Source organism: Ochotona princeps, chromosome 23 (genome assembly GCF_030435755.1).
Source record: "Ochotona princeps isolate mOchPri1 chromosome 23, mOchPri1.hap1, whole genome shotgun sequence".
Classification (NCBI taxonomy): Eukaryota; Metazoa; Chordata; class Mammalia; order Lagomorpha; family Ochotonidae; genus Ochotona; species Ochotona princeps.
Window position 1 is genome coordinate 692116 of NC_080854.1, and position 24902 is coordinate 717017.

General features: G+C 41.9%; 1 pseudogene; it reads right to left on the bottom strand.

The window, feature by feature from the left end:
* LOC131483071 (beta-galactosidase-1-like protein 3) overlaps window positions 1-24902 on the bottom strand; it is a 92375-nt pseudogene that overhangs the window by 53381 nt on the left and 14092 nt on the right.

Here is a 24902-nt window from a genome sequence, read left to right on the forward strand (position 1 = left end):
AGGGGTTGGGCACGATCTTTTTCTTTCCACCATTTTGCATTTATTCTAAGCCACTTTCAGTAAAGTATACATTTTTTCAGATATACATATACTTCTGTCTAAACCATTGGTATTATAATGTATAGATGATAACTCCAGGTTTTGTTTACTGGGTATATTAATAGTACATCCATCTTTACTCACCTGTATAAGTTATCTGTATTTAGGATGTGTTTTTTTGATAGTATGTGTTTTACATATTGCATTTCTAAGTTCTCAATTTGAAAAAAATTATTTTAATTAATAGGACTATTGATACTTGAAGCAAGTATTGAGAATCAGGCATTGTGGCAGAAAGGGCTATCTGCTACTTGGGTCACCCTCATCACATGTTGGCTGACTTGGATTCAGTCTCACGTACTGTTCTGTGTAGAACCAGCTCCCTGCTTTGCACATAGGAGGCTTAATTTTCTGTAATCCAGCTTGGAGCCCTGAATAATATTTTTGTGGTCTTAGCTGTCTTAGGTGATCCAGCCTCAGCCATTGTAATGGCTGAGCATTTAGGGAGTAAACCAGAGGACGGAAATCTCTCTCTTCCTTTTTGTCATTTTGCTTATCAAATACATAATTAGTCTATTTATTGAAATGAGAGACTAAGCCATGATAGAAGTCAACACAGAATCAAAAAAAAAAAAAAAAGATTGTACCCATTGTGAAATGTCTGAGGGTAGCTTTCTCTGGTCCTTACTTAGTTCTAACTTTGGATCCCCACCCTCTCTTGCAATGACCATCAGGGTCACTCTGGAGCCACCCCCTTACCCCCCCAAAAAAAACCCTCAAGAGTAGATAGATAGAGACCAATAAGGAAAGCTTAGAACTAGACAAGAAATGATCAATTTGGACTCACATATACCTTACTAGGTGGGACACAAAGATTAGTTACTCTTCACTAAGGTATTGAAGATTTCTCTGCACACCCCTCCTAAAACTGTTCTGTACCTCAACTGTTGACATATACCTTGTTAGAGTTATATGCCGGTTTTGACTATCCCAATATTTGCCAAGTTCAGTAAAAATTATGCTTCAACACTAGAAACTGTTAAATATAAAATTGAAAATACACACGAGACAGCTGAATAGTACCCTATAGCCATTTTAAGGTGTACAGCAGCCGGTTCTGTGTATAAACTAAAATTGAAGTGTCAATGAGTAGACATAGGATGTGGCTAAGAGCTTGCATTTTCTAACATATTGGTCACTCAATACCATGTCAGTTAACTTCATACTGTTGTGAACTGCTGTTGACGTTATGTTGTGGCTTTTAATTGGTCGGGATGATATTCTGCCAGCTCTACTTTCAGACCAGATATGGTCTCCCCAAGAAACTGTTGAATTGATCTGAACAATAAGATGCTGGACTCTATGCATGGTACATGCTTGAAATGAAGGAATTATGACTAGATTTGAACTGTAATACTGCAACAAGGTAGAGGAATCCACCATGGGGTGATACAGGGAGGGGTTGGGGGAATCCCAGAGCCTATGAAACTTAAAAATGAAAATAAATAAATGAAAAAAATTAAAAGTGACAATTCCATATGATTCTCCTAATACTAACAATTTTTAATATCATTATATTTGTCATTATGTAAAGTATTACTATGCTACATATTAGTAAAATATTAACAATTCTATAAATCTCCATCAGAAAATTTAAAGAATAGTTTCACACTGATTTTATGAGGTCAGGATTTTCTTAATTCCAAGTTTAAATATTTTTCTCTTTTTAAGAGAAAAGCAAAGACCAATACTCACCATGTACGTGGAAGCCAAAATCACCAAAAATAAAAACCGATTTCAAGAATGTGTTCAAATAGAATATATGATGATTGAATAAGATTCATCTGGAGAATATAATACTGGTGTAACACTGAAAATAAGACTTACCACATAGCTGTAGTAACATACTAAATGGGAAGACCAAATGAGAAAGGCTACCTAATTTTCTACTTGTCTATTAATTTGTATGCATCACAAAGCAGGTCACAATACTCTCCTGTTCCATAAAGTCTATTTAAAAGGACGTCAGGGACACACATTCAGGGCTAGAGTAGGCAGTGAGGGGAAAGTTGGGAGACACATTGTGTCCATGGGGAGACAGAGGGTGTCCCTCTTGGTTGCCTGACTTCTTGTAATCTGGGAAGGGCAGTGGTTACATACCACACACAGTTGAAGGGGATGCAGCAGGGTAAAGGGCTGTTACATAGGCCAGAAGAAGGGCTGCTGTTTCCTGACTGATCTTGCTACTTGACTGACCTATTTAACTCCCCCTCAGAGATTTCGGAGCATTATTCTTTTTTATGTGTTATACAAAATTGGGTTTTCTCTTTTTTTATAATTTATTTATTTTTTGGTATACTTCCTTAGGCTCTGGGATTTCTCCTCTCTTCTTCAGATCTCTGCCCCTCACTGAGTTCCCTTGTATTATTACAGTAGTATAAGTCCTTGATAAATAGTCAGAAGTCCATCATTCTGGTATTTAAATGAATACTGGCATAATACGTATGGACAATGCAATAGGGTCCAGCATGCTGTTGTCAAGATATATTGAACAGTTTCACTGTGAGTTCATTTTTGAATTGGGAGTAGAGATGCACACTGCATTGTATCTTCACATTTAGGTGTGATAGTTTATATTATATAGTTCCTCTAGATGACTATATGTACATACATGTTTACCTATATATTTATTGATCTTGTATTTCACATGAAGATTGCCTTATATCAAAGAGAACGTATGTAATCATTCTTTATAACTGTGAAAGACTGTGGTTTCATCTCTTCTTCAGGTGATTATAGGTATAGGTCTTGCAAGTAGTAGATTTGGAAATCTCAGCTAATGGATCCATCTAATTTGTGCCTAGTCCCACATGACACAGGTCCAACCACAGAACCCTGCCACACCAGGCCAGGCAATTATCTTGGTCTGTGTGTTTCCAACCTTGGGCCCCTTTGAGGGAACCCAGCCAGCCCACACAGCACAGTTCTAGTCCCAGGTACAAGCCACAAGCCCCCTCCTTGCTGGGCTGTTAGTCACCTTGGCCCAGTTTAATAGATAAATGGGGGGAAAAAAAACCAAAGTGAACAAGTCAAAAGGAACATCATAAGGATAGGTAGCAGGAGCAGTTGGTAGCTGCATTCCATGGTGATCTGCTCTCAGAAGTGTCCTACGAGGCCATTCTGACTCAGATGTGGAAGGCCCAGGCAGTGACAACACAGCAGCCATGATTGTAGCTGTTTCTGAAAGACTCTATCAACTGTGCTAAAAACTAGGTCACTGGATATGGAACTGTCCCAAGCAACAGCTAACCTGGACAAGGCTGCTGCTAAGATTTCTATATACCACCCCACTCCCCCCCCCCATTTGGACAGGACCTAGCCAAAGACATAAAGTCTTAGGAGGAGAGGAGCAAAGTGAAGATCTAGCCTGATAACCCACTAAGAGTGAATTTTGGTCTTTTGACAAGCGCCCTCAACTTTCTAACAGAATGTGGCCTCATGATATATAAGGAAAAGGTTCAATGAGGTAGCAGAAAGTTAACTATTTAGGAATCATCTTCACTTTGGGGGAACAGAGATTAGCTACAGAAAATACCTGAACCAACAACCTCGTGAGTTTTCATGCATTTCTTTAACAAACAGGGACTCTTCAATTGGAAAAACAAAGCAAAGCACAACTTTCACCAAGTGGAAGGCTATCATCAATAGCACAAGCACAATGGGATTTCTAAACCTGGTCTTTCAAAAAAGCATACTGTAGGCATGCTAACTACTGTCCAAAAGGTGGGGGAGGGAAGGGAAACAGCAGACCTCATGCAGAATGTTGGTTTAGAGTTAAACTGTCTAGGCATAAAAAAAAATTCACTGCTTCTTAGATGAGACCAGGCAAATCCAGGACCAGACTGAACAGAGTAGGACTGTCTGGTCTAAAATATTGGGTCATGGAAATCGTGTTTGTCATTTCTCATTAATACCATATCTTTCACATTCTTATTTTCCCTTTGGAATATGTATTTTGAATACACATGCTTGTCTGTAACAGAGAACAGGGCATTCAGCTACAGGTAATGAGACAAGGCTTCCAGCCAATCCCTTTGGGTGGTATACCAGACATCTGGACCATGCAAGACAATTTTTTCCATAATCTCTGTCAAATAGGACACAGAATAAGAATACTCAACTACAACCTCATATGCAGAGTGAGGAAGATGGCCGACCATAGGGAGCTGGTGTAGGGCAGTGTGGGGACAGAGGGGAACTGATCCAGCAGAGAAACAAACCAGGAGATAAAGAAATGAGGGGATAGGTGTAGGAAGGTCACTGGAGTTCGCTGAAGTAAGAAGCTCTACACAGCATGGAGAGACAACGATAAAAAGGAAAAAGAGGGAACAGCACGCCGTGAGAATTTTGGTGAGTAGCAATTCCAGCCAGGGGGAAGGCAGCGGAATCTCAGCCGTTCCTGGGAGGACAAAGGCGGTTGGAAGGACAGGCGTCCACACCCACAGGGGCACAGACCACTGGAGTGCAGGAGACCCTAAAGGAGGCTACTGGATTGAACAAAGGGGGAATCATCCCACGAAGATAAGCAGGGGGGGTTGCCCAGAAACCTGCCTCCCAGTAGGTCAGCAACTTTGAGAGAGTGCAGAGGAGACTGGAGCTGCGCTCTGGGTCTGGGTTACAGTAATCCCCAACTCGGCTCCGAAAGGTTGACTAACTGCAAAAGTCTCCAGTGGAAACTGCTGCTGAGCTCAGCCTGAGCATTAGGAGCGGGGCAACACTCGGCATAGCCTCCCTGGACAGAGGTGCAGGCTGGTGGGAGCACAGCTGCATGACTCCCACGGCTCTGCTCCCAAAGGCAGAACACCTTTGAGAAAGTGCAAAAAAAAAAAAAAAAAAGAGAGAGAGAGAAAGAACAGCCTTGTAAAGGGGGCAGGTCAGGACTGTGAACTTGAATAGATCCCCTGCTGTGCTCAGCTCAGCAGGAGACCCCGAAGCAAAGCCGGTTCTGCAGGACTGCTGGGCAAGTTCTCCCAGCGGACCTGTAGCCTGAGGTGGAGCAGAGGCCCTAGCCACACACGGCTCCCACCCCGAGCCCAAGAGGCGGGACCGGCTCTCTAGACCTGTGGCCTGAGGTGGCGCAGAGGCCCCTACTACACGTGGCCAAGGCCCCAGCATCCACCTTGAGCCCAAGAGGCAAGAAGAGACTCTGTGGACCTGTGGCCTGAGGGGGCGCAGAGGCCCCAGCTACACACGGCTCTCGCCTCAAGCCCAAGAGGTGGGACCGACTCTGTAGACCTGTGTCCTGAGGTGGCCCAGAGGCTCTGAGCCCAAGAGGCAAAACACAGCTCAGCAGAGTCAACGAACTCAGACGGAGGCGTGGAGCAGTGTGGCTTCCAGTGAGGCAACGACTTTGAGTGGGAGCTGCAGGGGGAAGGCCTGGCACTAGGGCTGGGACATAGAGTCTCCTGACCCAGCTCGTGGCTGTGGTCCGCAAACTCCGAACAACAAGCAGCTGGAACCCCCTGCTGTGCTTAGCTATACTTAGGCCAACACTCCATATAGCAGTTGCTGGGTCACACTTCCTATAAGCTACAGCACCGGGGCAACGGCTCCGGACAAGCAAGTCAGAGGCTAAAATCCCAAAATGGCAAGAAACAACAACACAATGAGGAGAAATATCAGAAAAGGTAATGACCCAGAAGAAAGATCAAGCATTTCCCCCCAAAACAACCAAAAACTAATCTTAATACATGAGATGCAAGATGATGACATAGAGGAATTACCAGAGAAGGAATTTAAGAAACTAGTGATGAGATTCATCAGAGACAGCGAGAAGCGCTGGGAAGAGTCCAAGGTATTCAAAAACCATATCATTGCAGAAATAAATCAAGTCAAAAAGGGAATCCTCGATATAGAACACAAAATTGAAAGCCTAACTAACAGAATGAACACAGCAGAGGACAGAATATCAGAATTGGAAGATATTCAGAATGAAAGGCAGCAGTTCATCAAACAGTTGGGGACAAATCTGGAGAAAGCCAATAGGTCCATACAGGAAATGAAAGACAACCTCAAAAAATCAAATATTAGAATAAGAGGCCTTCCAGAGGGAGTGGAAAAGGAGATAGGCTTGTAACGGGTGTTCAATGAGATAATACAGGAGAACTTCCAGAACACCGGAAATATAAATCCAGCACAAATCCAGGAAGGTCAGAGAACCCCCAATAGAGTCGACCCAAAGCGATCCTCACCCAGACCTGTGGTCCTCAAACTGCCTTCAAGCGAATACAAAGAAACATTTCTAAGACAAGTAAGAAAAAAGGACAAGATTACTTTCAGAGGAAGGCATATCAGAATCACAGCAGATCTCTCAGAAGAAACACTCCAGGCAAGAAGAGAGTGGGGTAAAACCTTTCAAATCCTGAAACAAAACAACTGCCAACCGAGAATAATGTACCCGGCAAAACTCTCCTTTGTATTTGAGAATGAAATTAAATATTTCAACAGCAAAGAGAAACTAGAAGAATACACTAGCACGAAACTGGCCCTAGACAACCTCCTCAGGAAGGTGCTAAACCCAGAGAGAAAAAAATGAAAACCAAAATCAAAGATGGCAAATGGGAAGACCTACCCACTAATATTCATAAGAGGACAGTCAACCAGGCAGAGACTCTAAAAGTCGCAAATACACACTTGCACACTTACACACACTCATGGCAGCTCAAAATCAATTTCTCTCAATATTATCTCTAAACACACATGGCCTAAACTCACCAATCAAAAGACACCGATTAACAGACTGTATCCTGAAACAGAACCCATCAATCTGTTGCCTACAAGAGACACATCTAATCAGAAAAGCCTCTAAGAAACTGAAAGTAAAGGGATGGAAACAGATATTTCATGCCAATGGACGAGAAAAAAAGGCTCGGGTAGCTATTCTAATTTCAGATGATATAGACTTCAAGCTGACAGACATCAAAAAAGACAGGGAAGGTCGCTATTTATTGGTGAGGGGACTGATACATCAGGAAGAAATTACCATTGTGAATATATATGCACCAAATTCCAACGCGCCTAGCTACGTCAAGCAATTACTTATAGACTTAAGAGGAGACATTGATGTGCACACACAATAATAGTGGGTGATCTTAACACCCCACTAACAACAACAGACAGATCAACAAAACAAAAACTCAACAAAGAAACAACAGAACTCATACAAACATTAGAACAACTGGACTTGGTAGACATTTATAGAACATTTTACCCTAAGGCCACAGATTATACATTTTTTTCAGCAGTACATGGCACCTTCTCCAGGATCGACCACATGTTAAGACACAAAGCAAACCTAAGTAACTTCAAAAAGATAGGAATCATACCATGTACCCTCTCAGACCACCATGGAATGAAATTGGAAATCAGCAATTCAAAATGCCCCAGGAAATACAGAAATTCTTGGAGGCTAAACAATATGCTATTAAACGAACAATGGGTCAGGGAAGAAATTAAAGATGAGATCAAAAAATTTTTGGAAACCAATGAAAACTCTGACACAACATTCCAAATCTTATGGGACACTGCCAAAGCAGTGCTACGGGGTAAACTCATCGCAATTAGAGCTCATGTCAAGGCCCAAGAGAGGCGTCAAATACAGGAACTAAGCACAAACCTCCAGGAATTGGAAAACCGGCAGCAGAAGAGCCCCACATACAACAGGAAGCAAGAAATCATCAAAACAAGGGAGGAAATTAATCAGATAGAAACAAAAAAAAACTATACACAAAATCAATGAATCAAAAAGTTGGTTTTTTGAAAAAATAAACAAAATAGACACCCCACTGGCCCGAATGACAAAGAAAAAACAAGGGAAAGCAAGAATTGACAGCATCAAAGATGAAAAAGGCAACATAACAACAGACACTGCAACCATTAAGAACATAATTAGAAATTACTACAAAGCACTATACTCCAACAAATCAGAGGATCACCAAGAAATGGAAAAGTTCTTAGACTCACACAACCTGCCAAAACTTAGCCCAGAGGCAACAAACGACCTGAACAAGCCCATAACTGAAGAAGAGATTGAATCAGTGATTAAAGACCTCCCAACAAAGAAAAGCCCAGGTCCAGACGGCTTCACTACAGAATTCTACAAAACATTCCAAACAGAACTAACTCCAATCCTCTACAAACTCTTCAAAACAATAGAAAAGGAAGCGACCCTTCCAAACTCATTCTATGAAGCCAACATTACCTTAATCCCAAAACCGGACAGAGATCCTACAGAGAAAGAAAACTACAGACCTATCTCTCTGATGAACATTGATGCTAAGATACTCAACAAAATCCTAGCCAACAGAATTCAAAAAAATCATCCGACAGATCATTCATCCGGATCAAGTAGGATTCATCCCTGGAATGCAGGGGTGGTTCAACATTCGGAAATCCATAAATGTGATACACAACATCCAAAAACTGAAAAACAAGAATCACATGATATTATCAATAGACGCAGAAAAAGCTTTTGACAAAATCCAACACCACTTCCTACTAAAACCCCTAACCAAGGTAGGCATAGATGGAAAAATCCACAACATAATCAAAGCAATATATGAAAAACCCAACGCCAGCATCATACTGAATGGAGAAAAACTGAAACCCTTCCCACTAAGATCTGGAACAAGACAGGGATGTCCACTTTCTCCACTGCTATTCAACATAGTCCTAGAGGTACTTGCTGAGGCCATAAGACAAGAAAAAGAAATCAGAGGAATCCAAATTGGAAATGAAGAATTCAAACTTTCACTATACGCAGATGACATGATTCTTTGTATAGAAGAGCCAAGAGGCTCAACACAGAGACTCCTAGAACTTATACGAGAGTTCGGTAGAGTGGCAAGGTACAAAATTAATGAACAAAAATCAACAGCCATAGTGTATGCAAATAGCCCCAAGATGGAAAAAGACTTAACCAGCAAGATACCATTCAAAATAACAGAGAAAAGTATGAAGTATCTGGGAATTAACCTAACCAAAACTGTAGGAGACCTATTTGAGGAAAACTGCAAACTACTTAAAAAAGAAATTGAAGAAGACCTCAAAAGATGGAGTAACATCCCATGCTCCTGGATAGGTAAAATCAATATCATTAAAATGTCTATATTGCCAAATGCAATATATACATTCAACGCAATTCCAATCAAATTGCCAAAAACATTCTTCATGGAACTGGAAACAATGATCCAAAGGTTCATCTGGAAACAGAAAAAATCATGAATATCCAGAACCATCCTGAAGAACAGGAAGTTAGCAGGGGGAATCACAGTTCCGGACCTCTGGACATACTATAGGGCAGTGGTTATCAAAACAGCGTGGTACTGGCACAAAGATAGAGAGGAAGATCAATGGAGCAGAATAGAAACACCAGACAGGAACCCACATAGATACAGTCAATTAATCTTTGACAAAAAGACAGACAACAATCCAAGCATATGGGAAGGTCTGTTCAATAAATGCTGCTGGGACAACTGGTTGATAGCCTGCAGAAACAAAAAGATAGACCCACATCTCTCACCATACACCAAGATCAGATCTAAATGGATAAAAGACCTAAACCTACATCCAGAAACCTTCAAACTTTTGAAAGAAAACGTTGGAAACACACTGCAACACTTAGGGGTAGGCCCTCACTTCCTAAAAAAGACTCCAAAAGCAGTAGAAATCAAGACCAAAATAAACAATTGGGACCTCATCAAACTAAGAAGCTTCTGTACAGCTAGAGAAACAATCAACAAAGTAAAAAAGCAACCCACAGAATGGGAGAAGATCTTCGCGCACGACATAGGTGATAGAGGGCTAATTTCCAGAATATACAAAGAACTACAAAACAACCAAAATGTCAAAACAAACAAGCCACTCAAGAAATGGGCACGGGAAATGGGCAGACATTTCACAAAGGAACAAACCCAAATGGCAAACAAGTATATGAAAAAATGCTCAAGTTCCCTGGCAATAAGGGAAATCCAAATGAAGACAACCTTGAGGTACCACCTAACTCCAGTAAGGATGGCACACATACATAATACCACCAACACTTGTTGGCGAGGATGTGGGGAAAAGGGAACCCTTCTCCACTGCTGGTGGGACTGCACACTTGTACAGCCTCTATGGGAATCAGTTTGGCGAATACTCAAACAACTGAAAATCAACATTCCATATGATCCAGCAATAGCACTCCTAGGGATATATCCAAAACATCTCCTACTCAAGAAACCAACATGCACGCCTATGTTCATAGCAGCACAATCTACAATCGCAAAAACCTGGAAGCAACCAAAATGCCCATCAATAGAAGACTGGATAAGGAAGCTATGGTTCATCTACTCTATGGAATACTACTCGGCTATTAAAAAAAAATGAAATGCAGTTCTTTGTGGACTAATGGGCCCGACTGGAATCCATCATGCTAAGAGAAATGAACCAATCCCAAAAGGTTAAATACCACATGTTTGCCTTAATTTGAGATGAAAAGATGACAACCTGAAAGATACTAACTGTATTTTGTAATATTATAGCAATCTCTAACAACCTGTATCCAATACAATAAGATAATGCGATATAATCTATAAACCAACAATTAATGTCAAAATACTTAAGATCTACATCGAAAAACTGTAAAAACTGCTATACCCTCAATACGCTATGTTAATCCGTAATGGGGGGGAATGCAGGGAAGCCTTTCAGGACCACAAAAAGAGTGAGAAAAAAGTACAATATAGCCTATCCAGATCAAATCTGGTAATTCATAGACAACAGATTCAAAGCGGCACTAATCAATAGTAAAACAACTTTACCAATGCATGAGGGGGGAATCGGGTGTGATCCTGACAACCTCTTAGCAGGAGGTCATGTGCGTGGAGCATGGGGGCACTCCAGGGTGGAGCAGGTGGCAAGGAGAAAGCCTGGATCCCTACCATGAAAACTCCCAGACCTTCACCACAAACTATTAATAGGAGCAACAAGGACTATATCCCAACTGCCTAGGAGACCACAGGGAATTGGATGCCCTTGGAGGCCGAGTACTCTGAGGTCACCCACCCTCAACCGGAGCTTCCACAGGGGATGGAAGAAGTTCAAAAACTACCGTGGAGAAGCCAACGTCATCGGAAAGGCAACCAGAAGCCCTGAGCGGTCCGCAGAAACAGAAGAACAATAAACGTCCTTCTGGACCACGGAGGAGAGCTTTCTCTGGTCCTAGCCTGGCTCCACCTCTGGACCCCCACCCTCTCTCGCAATGACCATCGGGATCGCTCCAAAAACCCCTCATAGCAAACAAACAATCATACAAACTAAAAAAACCTAAAATAAATAGACAAACAACAAAAAGTAGAGCTTGGAATCTGACAGGAATGAGCTGGCATGGATTTGCTCATGCCTCGCTGGGTGGGACACGAAGATTAGTCAGTCTTCACTGTGGTGTTGGGGACTTTCCTGCACACCCCCCCAAAAAAGAATGTTCTGCACCTTAATTGTTGACAAATGTCTTGTTAGAGATACAAGGCAGTCTAGATTATCCTAAAATCTGCCAAGATCAGCAAAATTATACTTCAACACAACAAATGGCTAAATACTAAAATGAAATAGACACGAGACAGCTGAATGGTACCTTATAGCCATTTTAAGGTAGATAGCAGCCGGTCCTGTATACAAACTAAAATTGAAATGTCAATGAGCAAATCATAGGTTGTGGTTAAGAACTTGCTTTTTTTTTGTTTTTTTTTAACATACTGGTTACGCAAAACCATGTCAATTCCATAATGTTACAAATTGCTGTTAATGTTATATTGGGACTCTTAATTGACTGGGATGATATTCTACCAGCTCTAACTTCAGACCAGAAATGGTCTCCCCAAGAGACTGTTCAACCCATCTGGACAATAAGTAGCTGGACTCTATGTTTGGTATATGTTTGCAAGGAAAGAATCTTGATTGAACTTGAACTGTAATACTGCACCAAGGTGGAAGAATCCACCAGGGGGGAGGGGCATGGGGAGGGGCGGGGGGATTCCCAGAGCCTATGAAACTGTCACATAATGCATAATAATTAATAAAAAAAGTCAAAAAAAACCCAACCTCATATGCAGGCATGAAGACAAGAGGCAAGATGGTCCATCACCAATGCTACTTCCTTAACTTAATGGATTAATTCTCTTGTCATAGGACTTGTAAGTAGCAAGTTAGACTGGGTAAATAGTAGCTTATGTGTGTGGGCATGGTCAAACAAAGTGGGAATGTTGTGTGCTAGAATGAGGAAAAAATACAGAAGCAAGTATAACCAGTACTTACATATTGCATCTATATCATTCCACAATTAGGCTTTACCACAAATAAGCCCATTTCCTTCCTACCATCCTTTGTAAACTGATCAATCCAGAAGTGGAATTTCTTCATTACCCAAGAGGAAAACACACTCCCAACATGGTAGAGAACATTAGACACACAGGGTGGAGAGCTGCAATAGTCCTGCCAAACATCTTGTTTTCACTGCACATGCTAAGCAGGGCAGGGGTCATGGCTTATGACAGCAAAAGTATACAACTCTGCTTTGAAATATTTTACCTGCACAAGTTGAAGCTGATCAAAGGACTTGTCATGAATTTCTCTCAGATTGACAGTGGCTAATGCTGTAGAAAGAATAAAAAGATCTGTTGAGTCATTGTTGAAAGTGTCATCCAGGAATGGGTGGCGGACAGCCTACACACAGGAGAATTTGGAGGCATGCTGAGTAAGAAATATGAGATACTACTTTCAATTCACTTTAAAGCCTTTGTAAACATTTTTTTTCCCTTGACCACCAGCAGGGGTCATTCGTCTTGCTGAAAAGGACAGTCAAATACAAGCACACTAAGTACAGAGAAACAGGCCAGGATAATGCCATTGACTTGAATATATCTCAGAATTATATGCAGGTCTCTTTTTGTCAGATTCAGCACACATTCTAATGTGCTATGTCATTGAGGGGAGGAACCACTAAAAGGCAAACAGCCGCTGGTTGCAACAGCTGGTCTTTGATAAAGGTTCCCTGATAGATGCTCCTGACTCACCTGTCTACTTAGATTGATCACTTTTGTCACTTTTGTCACCTTCCAATAATGTGCTGAATTGTCCTCTTACTTCATTTTCTAGGATGTACTCAATACCATTTTACTCATTCTCAAGCTATAGGACCCCAAGGCATGGGCTCTGCCAGGCAGTGTTCCTTATACACCTATTTTTGTCTCTCTACGGTCTTAGTGGGGATGGTCAGGATGATAAGCATGCCCAGAGCTTATCAGAAAAAAAAATGTAACATGGAAAAAACCAGACTAATCATAAAGAATTCTGTTGTGCTCTGTTAAAAATGATGACAGCAGTGAAAAGCCATAGCACCGGGGCAGCAATGAGCTCTCAACTACATCCTGGATCTTCAGGTATCATAACCTCTGGCACCCATTTCAATTGGCATGTGAAAGAGAGGCATTGGAGAGCCACATGGATTGTTCAAGTCTCATGTCAGCTGGATAAGAGCCTCATTTCTCCCTTCACATAACACTATAACATGTACCTTCTTCAGTGGTGCCTTTCAGCACTTCATTCTCATTGTCAGAGGTCAAGAGCAGCTCCACAATCCCTCTTTTCACTAGAGCCTGTTGAGAAAATTGAACAAAATTAGCTCCTGTCCCTTGTTTCCACAGGAGAAAAATACAAATCAATTGAGAAATGACACATCTGTATTCAGGTGGGCCGATGCGAACTAGAGAATTCAGGGTGCGGCTACTGTGACTTGCTGAACTCATGCAGTTAGTTAAAACCCAAGACACAATTTTGTGGTACTAAGAGGATGAAACTTTAAAACAATGATGGTGTCCATGTGGCGGGCCTAGTGATAGACCCTAAGACAATTGGTGGTATGCTCTTGGAAGATAGTTCTCTGGAGCTGTTTCATGTAGTGGCAGGAGTTACACCAGCCATGCTGCTTCTCAGCATGCCATGTGATCCTTCCTCTACATGTTCTCTGCTATTGCCACTTTGAGTTTTCTCCAAATGATTGCACCAAAAAGGCCTCCCAATCTTGAGCTATGAGATTCTAACACCATGTGACAAAAGAAAACTCCCTATTTCATAAGTAGCTTATCTCAGGTATTTCATTGCAGTACTAAAAAACTGACTAATACAGAAAGAAAATTGATATTCAAGGATATTAAAGGATCATTAATATAACTAAAACTTGAACTAAAAAGACAGCTTTGGAGTAAGTGAACTGGCAGACATCAGGAAATTATTGAACCCTAAAACTAGGAAAACTCTGGAATATTATTGTCAGAATATTTTGAGGGATGCTGGTGAAGGCTTCAAGGACAAGGAAACTGGAATGGAGTCTGCCTTTCTCAAAGATTGGCTAAGCTGTCATGACCAGAATGCTGAAAGAAAGCCCTCGTGAGGTTTCAGATGGTGATCAGAGTTACATTAGGAACTGAACTAAAAAAAAAAAAAGACAAACAAAAAACAAACAAACAAACAAAAAAACCCCAGCAACAATAAAACAAAATGTCCCCTACTCTAGCACAGAAGCTATCTGCTCTCACTTCTGATACCTTGTGGGAGGCTGAACTTACAAATGACGTACTAGTGTACTGGGAGAAAGAGAATTCAAGTAGCATTGTACTAGGACTGCACCATTCGCTTTATGTTTTGCTCTCAGTAAAATCTGAACTGAGAATTAGAAGCAATAATGAATGGAATGGATATACTTAAATTTTACTGTGCAAGTAGAGAAGGATCATAGGAAATGATTTGATAGAGAAATTAACAGGGAACAATATCCTAATAAATAATTGAGAAAAAGGGTACAAAGGCATTTAGGAGATCCTGGAACCAGCCCTTCCCGTCACGGTGTCACTAGAAGCCAAGAAGTACAAATTTGTTTCCAAGATCTTTCTTGGAGAGATCCTTTCAGGAAAGAGTCCTAATGCATTCTGCTCTCCCAGGGCAAGCTCCAGATTCTCCTTTGCCAGCAAAGTGCTCTGTGTCTGTGGCAGTCCTGCTTCCAGTGGATACAGACATAGCTTGGGCAGGAAGACTTTCACATCACTTGCACAATCCTGCTTTTGCAGGCATGCAGAATGCAAGGGAACAAGGTCATGATACTTCTGCCGAGATCCAAAAGGAAATACTGGAAAACCAGGCAGAATCATGCTACTGGATTGGAGCTTCTGCAAGGAGTCTCTGATGGAGAAATATCTAATGAAACTTTGGTAGTGAGCCTAATGTGAGCACCTCAGGAAGGTAAGCCAACTAGCAGCATATGCCCACTCAGAAAAGTTGTATGCATCAGCTTTCATCTTCAGAAGGTGACCATGCCAAAGAGCAACAAAGCGACAGAGGCATAGAATCCTCCACTATTGTTTTAAGAAATGTCTCAGACCACTCAAGAGGTCGGACAGAGACTTGTCACAATGACAGAACCACTACCAAGAAACCCCACCAGGACATTGCCAACCATAAATGAGATTTCTACTAGCAAAGCAGATTGTGGACTTTCAATCACAAGACTTCAAAGGGTAATAACTAAAGTACAGGGTTTAACCAAGAAAGGTATTAAGGGCAGTTTTCAAAGCCATTGAGCCCTCTTCTACCACAATGTCCCCTGGACGCATATGGAACTTTAACATTTAATGCTTGTCCTCAGGGGTTTTAGTCTTGTTTTGATCCAGTTAACCCTCTCTATTTCCCTGCTATCAACATTTGGAATAGAATGTATGCCTTGTGCCCACCCCATCACTGTATCTTGTAATTTCGACTTTTGGACTTGAGTTTCAGTCTAAATCAATGCTGGGATGAGTTTGAGATTATGAAATTACTAGGGAGGAAATGATTGTATGCTGTGTGTAAGAACACAGAGTTTGGGGGAGCTAGAGGTAAAACAATAAGACTTAGGTAAATTATGTATCTTGTGCTCGTACCATTAAATCAATTCATAAATTCATGGTGCTAAAAGCTTAGACACTTAATCCAAGTTTGATGTCCGGTAAATGGGACTAGTAGGAGGTGTGTAGGTGACTGGAGAAAGCAGTTGTGAGAAGGTAGATTATAATCTCCTGAGACGTACTGGGTCACTTTTCACTTCATGGTTCTCATGAGCTCTTCCTCTGCTCATGTTCCACTATTGCAATTTACTGGTCTCCTTAGGCAACTAAACAAATGGACATGCCTGATCTTGGACTGTGCCCTCCAAAACCATGGGTTAACATAAACCTCCTTACACCAGAAGTAGGTTGCCTTGGATGTTTCATTACAGTACTGAACCTGACTGATATAATAACTACCTGCAAGCTAAGACACTGGAGGAATTACCACATCTGTCCAACCTAGCACCTGAGCATGGGCTCTGACACCGCACAATCAAACCCTCAAGGGGAAAAAAGAATTTGTCAGAAAACAAAAGGGGGATATAACTGAAAGAAATAAAGGAATAAAATATGGGAGCTATTTTGTGCTTGAAGACATAGACTGAAGCTATGGGTTTTAAGAAGAAATACTGATCAGTGTTACAAACATTGGCTCCTGACTGAACCCTGTGAAATGAATATTACAACTGTGCAAGGAGGAGTTACAAATCAGCTTTACTGAGAGTATGGGATATAGATGGTGAGGGGTCCAACTTGTCTTCTTAATGTATCTCATCTGTTCTTCTAGCTGTGCCTAATTGTGCCTGGGAATGTAGTCGTGTGGAAATTTTAAAATAGCAAAAAATAATAATAGTCAAATTGATTTGACTAAGATATTTAGCAGCCCCTGGGACAAGTGTGAGAGAGAAATTCTTCACAGACCTTATCCAGTTCCACAACTGTTGGTCAGGAACCAAATCTATGGAGTCCCACAGTGTGCTTGCCCACCTCTTTGTGCCCATTTGATGATTCCCCCAGATCTTTCACCTTATGCAAAGAGCTAATCAGAACAGCAGTCTAGTATGTCAGGCCAGATTGTGGAGTCCCCTCATCCTGATCAATACCCCAAGTGTAGAATAGAACCTAATCAGCCCCTGATGTGGTCATTCAGGGACAGGGAGGGACCTGCACCATCAGATAAGACAACAAGGAGTACTGCAGTTAATTCTTGAGCTGAGAAGTCCTTCAAAGGAGGAACAAACATACCTGAAGATGAAATAGTCATAATACCGTGAAACCTCAAACTACTATCCTAGACATCACCATCATGCCATTAAAACACTATTAACTATCAATGTACATTCACTAATATCTAAATTTAATTTTAAAATTATGGGTCACAGAGATGTGGATATAGACAGCAAACAAAAGGTAGGAATATACAGAGAAGGTCCTTAGTTATCAATTCATTAAGAAATTCAATTTGATCTTAAATATCTTGGTAATGCACAATGCCTCACATGGTGATCTCTATGTAGGAAATCAGAAAACAGTGCTGGACAAAGACAGATTGAGGGAGTCTGCCTGTAAGTGTGGATAAACAGCAAGTGTTCTTACCTGGTAAAGGTAAGGCATATAACGCTTATCCTTATCGAATGAGCCATATTCATTCTCTACTTGAAATGCAATGACAGGGCCTCCAGAGAGATACTGAAAGACAAGCACATGAGGGTTGAAGAATGAGGCTACCAGGAACAGATGCTCAAGTGTCGAGAGTCATTGGAGAAAATAGCACAGCTTGTCTGGAGGGTTGGAGCTCAAGTCCTTTAGAGTCTGGTATCTCTTTCCATCCAGATAATAAGATAAACGTAGGAGGCCTGCTGTCCCTAAAGTGCTCAATATAAGAGTTAGCACAGGCTCCCTGTTTCTAACTTGACTATGACACTTGACTATGAAATCTCAGACCCACAGTCACCTGCTTCTTACCCATTCTGCCCACACTCCCACCTGTAGCAATCTCATTAGAAACCAGATTTTCCTGTGTTGCAAACAGTCTACCAGTCCTCTGGTAGTGCAATTTAAAGATGGAGGTTTAGGAATGAACTAAGATTACTTGAAGTTAAGGAGGCAATCATCCCTAATGATCTGAGCAGAAGATAGAACCATACTTTGGGATTTCTTCATAACTGAGAACCAAATAAACTACCATTGTCTATCAACTATCTCAAACTGTTTATTCTTTTATTTAAGATAAAATAGGGAGGGCCTGAAGCAACGACTCAACTGGCTCATTCTCCCCTTGTAAGCAACAAGATCACATATTAGTGCCAGTTTGTGTTGTGACTACTCCCATTCAGCTCTGTTTCTGGCCTGGGAGAGCAGTAGAAGAAGGCCCAAAACCTTGGGGCTTTGCATCCATGTGGGAAACCCAGAAGAAGCTCCTACGTTCAAACAGGCTCAGCTCTGGCCATTGTGGTCATTGGGGGAATGAACCAGCAGATGGAAGAACTTGCTCTCTGTCTTTCCCCCTTTCTGTAAATCTGTCCCTCCAAGAAAAACAAATAAAGCTTTTAAAAAAAGGTTCAAGAGTGAAACAGTGGTTTCATGCTTTGAAAGACTCTATGCAGAAGAGTAAAAGCAAAGGCAATCAAAACTCAATCCAAATTCAGTCTCTGTTTCAGCTTCCTGGATTGTAATGTAACCAAAGAAGCTGGAAGCGGACAATATATGGAAACCAAAAGAGACTTCCTAAATTCCTGCTTTCTCTTTGGATGATGTTACGATTTTATGCCTGGTCCCACTGCTTCCACCTGCTTAGGTTCTTGGCACAGTTTCTCTCCCTCATGCACCTTTGACCTCTCCTTCAGTTTCAGTGACCTCCACCATAAAGGACATTCATCCAGGATCTTCACATCACATAGCAATAGGGTCAAGCTGTCTAGGATGTGTCCCATGGTTTTCTCACTCTGTCTTCCTAAGAAAGCCACAAGATCACTACATTCATGTTATGCTTTCTCACATTCTGGTTGCTCCGCAAGCTGTGTTAGTAAAACCTCCATCCAGTCTCATTAACATTGAAGGCTTGTGCTAAAGCACAATTCCAGTTCATTGGATTTATCCATTTAGAGTCCTTGTGCTGTGAGCATATCTCCTCCTTTTTGGAGTCTAAAGACACTGACGGTAAAGTATACTGTCAAGAACAAAAACCTGATCTCTTTATTCGCTACAACCCAGAGAATCTCATTGTCCATAACAAAGATGCTAACCACAGAGGGGCTGTGCTATTTCAGGCAAGAGGATAGAGCTCTGAAGGAGTGTAGAAGAAAATGAGAATGTTTTGGAATTCTCTTTTACAAGTCACATTTGACTTCTTTTTCTTCTTCACTGCCCAGGCATGCCGGGCTTCCTGTCCCTATGCCCCTTGTTTCATTTCTTCCCATCTATTACTTCTCTGTTACTGATACTCAGGACCAACGCATTTGCTTAGCTAATGGCCTGCTCAGCCTCCAGGTCTCCATGGAGAACATATCATGGAATTCCCTACCAGCCCAAAACTCTGTTCCATGCCCTGCCTACCAGTAGAAGCCCTAGTCTGATCCATTCAAACCACTATGTCCTTAATGCAGTGTCCACTGCCACAGGTCTGTAACTTGACTCTCTGTTTACAAGTAATTTCCTCTACAATTTCCTAAGCAAGTTGGCTGTCTCCTCCAGACAGCTACATGCCTTTGGTTCAGATAAGAAGGGAGCCTTGACTTTTACCAGCCACTCTTTGCTGTCTTGCAAGAATATTTGCAAAATCTGCATTAACTGTATCACAGCAGAGCTAACATAATAGCAGAGACAGGTTAGATGTACACCAACACATTATTAAATACTAAGTGTCCACCAAGATCCAGGATAATCCCTGGTAAAGTTCCATCAGCCCCAGTGAAATGGAGGTGAAAGAAGTCCTCAGCTGATGGTATGGATTCTGAAGGCCCAGAAATGTCAGGCAGAACAAAAAATGTTCGTTGCGTGGAGTGGAAGATGGAAAACACAAAATCTTACCTGAAGAGGAATCATTCGGGGAACCAGATGATCAAAATACCTGTCAACTGTGTCAATAAAGCCTCTTTCAGTCGTCCTCAATTGGAGCTTGGGATCTCGCAGTAAATGGCTGGGGGGAGGAAGCACAGATTCAGTGAAGAGATAGGAAGGTAGGATAAAGTATGGGGCCACTGAGCACAACTTCTATGCCCTCCTAAAAGCCGCCTTCATCAGCTTTCACATCTACACATCCAACTCCTACTCAGAGCCCTGATGTGCTGGGGAATTCTGCAAAGATCTGCTCCAGTTCTTGGACCACTCCGAATCTTATGGGATTTACAAGCAAACATCACCTGCATCCCCAAAGCACCTTACAAGCTAGAAGAATTTTCAGATCTAAATGGCCAGTCTAAGCGACTGAGCCTGCTTGGTTTTATGAATTTTTTGTTTTCAATGAAGTGACAACTCATCTCCACTCTTTTGAGTCCTTAAGAGCAGTTTCCTGAAGACAGTATCTGTTCCTTGTGGATAGGATCGCATTTCCCCTAAGACCTACATGCAAAATGGGAGCTAAAAGTCCACGGACTCTTCCCCTGCTGGCCACTAAGGTATTGCCAGGTCCCCGGCTGATCAGCAAAGGGAATGGTCAGTTCTCCAAAATCCTACCTCTTGAAGGCCCAGGTTTTTCATTTTCTTAAGCTGAAGCAGAGAAGGAGTTGATCATGGGGAAAAAATGTCCTCCATATGCATATGAGACAAGTGCTCATCAGGAAACACACCAGGAAAGAAACCAGGAATCTTGTCAGATGGCAGAGATGAGAGAATAAGATTCTTGATTCTCTCCCAAAACTCACCTCTGTGTAGACAGCCAACATCTAAAATGAATAAATTAGATGCAGGAAGTAAGAATGAAAGGGATTTGTCAAGTTTCATGGTGTCAGGAAATGGCAACAACATAAGAGAATGACTAGTAAAATGAGACCTTCTTTGCAGGCCCAAACTTTCCATTTCCTTTTTTTTTTTTAATACCTGAGAAGAGAGAAAGGTCATGGCTCCTTTCTGTGGGAAGGGATGGGGACAGTATCCCTCCTACTCTTCACAGTTCTCCTTACTCCCTGACAAAGCCACAGCAGTAGGAACAAGACCAGGCCATTTCCACTACTGTTCTGTACAATAGGAGTAACTATAGAACCATCCCATGACTACAGCTCTCAGGTAGCAGAAAAAAGGAATACAAGTAAAGTCCAGGATCCAATGCCAGACACACACACTCAGGCAGTGGAGTTGTTCTCATGATAACTAGGTTTAAATTTTACTTTTGACAAATTAAAGTAGTTTACTAAACCACAGCTCTGGTGGCAGAACTCAACTTACCTGGGCAAGCCTCCAAGGTCAACCTCAGCACAGATGTAGGGGCCTGGACGCAGGATCACCCACAGTCCAATCTCCCCTGCTGTCATCACAAAGGCTCTGGAAAGATAAAACCCTTCAGCCCTGGGCCTGAGTCCAGAGCAAAGGCTGGGTGGATGGGAGTATGAGGGGTTACAGGAGAGGTCTGTCTCTTTCCCACTCTCTCACCACCAGAGACAATAAAATGAGGGAAGTCTCAGCTATACCCCTAGCAGATCAGGGTGTCCCTACACCAAGTCACAGAGCAGAGGACTTGTAAGCTATCCAGCTTACTCTGGAACTTATCTCTCCAACTGCCAATCTTATGACCCTCTGGGAGCCTGAAGGATGGCAGACAGTTAAAAGAGATTTACAACAGTGAACCTGAATCTAACAAACAGTATTTGTGCAATCCCATGTTGCTGAGTCTCATTGCAGTGGTAGGTTACTCTCCCCAGACTGTGGTGCAGACAGTAGCCTTCCAGCTACCGACACAACCCAGATGGGTCATATCTGTGGAGTAGAAACTCTTACATGGTGCTGAGGAGAGGCTCGAGCCCTATACCTCATGGTTTTTACAGGAGACATAGCACACGTCCCTCGTTTTCCCTGTGCATGTACCTCTCTGCCTCTTCCCTGCACCCCCAGACAAGCTCACAGCAGCAGCAGCAGCATCGCATACTCTAGGTCCAGATTCCCAGAAAAGTCAAATTTGCCTTCTTCTGGCTCGTGGAGATTCCAAGGAATGTACCTGGAAGACATAACAGAGAAGCAGCATAAGATTCTTTGTTCTCTTCTCCAAACTGTTAAGTCATTACAAGAATGTGGGAACCCACAAACACCTGAGGAGGAAGCATAAGGGACTGCCTCCACTCAGAGACACCAAATTTGGACAGCTATTTGTGTACCTATTAATGTTCAGAACAGAATTAAGATGAGAGAAAAGTGTCTCACGTTAGCATAACTTTCCCAAATCACATTGAATGAAGCAGGTGTGAAAGTCACCTATGCCCCTCTTCACCCAGATCTAAATTGTACAACTTTCCAGTGTCACTTCCTACTGAGGAGAGAAGGAACTGAAGCTCAATGCCAGGACCACCATCACTGCACTTAGAGTCATAACCTGGCTTCTAGGCCCATCATTGCAGAGCATTTGAACCTCACATTGCCAAGTTTTTTTTTTAAGATTTATATATTTTATTTTATTTTTTCTTCGTTTTTTTTTTAAATTATTTGTTATTTTTACTTCATTAATTACATTGTATTATTTGACACAGTTACATAGGTACTTGGGTTCTCCCCACCCCTCCCCAAACCCTCCCACCATGGTGGATTCCTCCACCTTGTTGCATAACCCCAGCTCAAGTTCAGTTGAGATTCCCCCACTGCAAGCGTATACCAAACATAGAGTCCAGCATCTTATTGTCCAGTCAAGTTCAACGGCTTCTTAGGTATACCCTCTCTGGTCTGAAGACAGAGCCAGCAGAGTATCATCCCAGTCAATTGAAAGCTCCAACATACCATCAGCACAAATTTACATCACTATGGAATTAATTGACATAGTAATGAGTAACCAACATGGCGAATACTAAAACAAGTGAAACTCAACATTGCATATGATCCAGCAATAGCACTCCTAGGGATATATCCAAAGTATCTCCTACACAAGAGACCAACATGCACACCTATGTTCATAGCAGCACAATCTACAATCGCAAAAACATGGAAGCAACCAAAATGCCCATCAATAGAAGACTGGATAAGAAAGCTATGGTTCATCTACTCTACGGAATACTACTCAGCTATTAAAAAAAACGAAATGCAGTTCTTTGTGGACAAATGGGCCCGACTGGAATCCATCATGCTAAGAGAAATGAACCAATCCCAAAAGGTTAAATACCACATGTTTGCCTTAATCTGAGATGATAAGATGACAACTTGGAAGATAGTACCTGTATATTGTAATAATAGTGCAATCTATAACCACCTGTATCCAATGTAATAAGATAATGCAATGTAAACGATAAACCAACAATTAATGTCAAAATACTCAAGATCTACATTGAAAAACTGTAACACCTACTTTACCCTCAATACGCTATGTTAATCCGTGATGGGGGGAATGCAGGGAAGTCTTTCAGGACCATAAAAAGAGTGAGAAAAAAGTACAATATAGCCTATCAAGATCAAATCTGGTAATTCATAGACAACAGACTCAAAGTGGCACTAAACAATAGCAAAACTACTATACCAATGCATGAGGGGGGAATCGGGTGTGATCCTGACAACCTCTTAACAGGAGGTCATGTGCGTGGAGCAGGAAGGCACTCCAGGGTGGAGCAGGTGGTAAGGAGGAAGCTTGGATCCCAACCCTGAAGACTCCCAGACCTTCACCACAAACTATTAATACGAGCAACAAGGACTACATCCCAACTGCCTAGGAGACCACAGGGAATTGGATGCCCTCGGAGGCCGAGTACTCTGAGGTCACCCACCCTCAACCGGAGCTTCCACAGGGAATGGAAGAAGTCCAAAAACTACCGTGCAGAAGCCAACGTCATCGGAAAGACAACCAGAAGCCCTGAGCAGTCCGCAGAAACAGAAGAATGATAAACATCCTTCGGGACCAGGGAGGAGAGCTTTCTCTGGTCTGAACCTGGCTCCACCTCTGGACCCCCACCCTCTCTCGCGATGATCTTCAGGATCGCTCCAAAAACCCCTCATAGCAAACAAACAATCATACAAACTAAAAAAACCTAAAATAAATAGACAAACAACAAAAAGTAGAGCCTGGAATCTGACAAAAAAGAGCTGGCGTGGATTGGCTCATGCCTCGCTGGGTGGGACACAAAGATTAGTCAGTCTTCACCATGGTGTTGGGGATTTCCCTGCACACCCCCCCCAAAACAAACAAACAAACAAAAAAAAAATGGTCAGCACCTTAATTGTCGACAAATGTCTTGTTAGAGTTAAAGTCAATCTAGATTACCCTAAAATCTGCCAAGATCAGCAAAATTATACTTCAACACAACAAATGGCTAAATACTAAAATGAAATAGACACGAGACAGCTGAATGGTACCTTATAACCATTTTAAGGCATATAGCAGTCGGTTCTGTATATAAAACTAAAATTGAAATGTCAATGGGCTAATCATAGGTTGTGGTTAAGAACTTGTTTTTTGTTTTCTTTTGTTTTGTTTTGTTTTGTTTTGTTTTGCTTTGTAACACGCTGGTTACTCACAACCATGTCAATTCCATAATGTTGAAAATTGCTGTTGTTATGTCGGGACTCTTGGTTGAATGGCATGATATTCTGCCAGCTCTAACAACGGACCAGAAATGGTCTCCCCAAGAGACTGTTCAACCCACCTGGACAATAAATAGCTGGTATAAATATACTTGGTATATGTTTACAAGGAAAGAATCTTGACTGAATTTGAACTGTAATACTGCATCAAGGTGGAGGAAGCCACCAGGGGGGAGGTGCGAGGGGGGGGATTCCCAGAGCCTA